Consider the following 799-nt stretch of genomic DNA (forward strand, 5'->3'; position numbering starts at 1 on the left):
GCCGGGGGAAAAAAGTCGGGGGGCCGGGGGACCCCGCTGGGGCTGCGGGCAGGGAGACCGGCCCGAGGGGCTCCGGCGTTTCTTGGGGGGAGTCGGAGGGTGAAAGTTTCTTTGTTCAGCGCGGAGAGAGCCTGGAGCTGTGGTCACCCCTCAAAGGCACGCTTGTGCTGCGGCGGCGATCGGCAAGGTCGCTTGGGAAAAGCGAGTTGGAAAGGGCCTCATCCCTTGGCGGGACACTTCTGGGGGGGTTCCCAGAGGGAGCCCCAAGAACTGAGCTACATTTTCATGCTTTTTCCGAAGCCCTGCGAGCCCGCGATCTATTTTTAATTAATTTTTGAAAGCGCAGCGCCCTGCCTTGCTCTGGGAAATGTCGCGCCCGGCTGTGCTGCGGGGCGAGAGAGGGAGGCGGTGAATTTCACTTCGGGGGGTCTCCCCCGAGCCCCCCAGCAGGACCATCTGTACGGGATTCGGTAAAGGACCCCCGCCGCTTCATTTTCAGCCTTTTTTGGGAGCTCGAATAATTTTTTAAATATTTTTAAATATTTTTTGAAAAGATGACGTCTGGGGAAATGAGGCTGGACGCCACCTTTGTGTCTCGACCGGAGAAGGGAATCGACAGCACAACGGCAAATTAGATGAAAAAATAAAAAGCGAAATAAATAAATCCGGGGGCAAACCCGGCTCTGCACCCCATTCCCAGCCACGGGGGCTCGCATTTTCCTCCGCTTTCATTTTTCTTGATTTTTGGGAAAAATTTGTTCTAGGGCTTGGAAAGATGGGGACAGACCTCCTCTTCGAT

General features: G+C 55.3%; 1 protein-coding gene across 2 annotated transcripts in view; it reads left to right on the top strand.

The window, feature by feature from the left end:
- The window catches only part of CCND1 (cyclin D1), a 30,058-nt gene that overhangs the window by 14,999 nt on the left and 14,260 nt on the right, over positions 1-799 (top strand). The window lies entirely within an intron of this gene.

This window comes from Calidris pugnax, unplaced genomic scaffold, assembly GCF_001431845.1.
Source record: "Calidris pugnax isolate Ruff unplaced genomic scaffold, ASM143184v1 scaffold107, whole genome shotgun sequence".
NCBI lineage: Eukaryota > Metazoa > Chordata > Aves > Charadriiformes > Scolopacidae > Calidris > Calidris pugnax.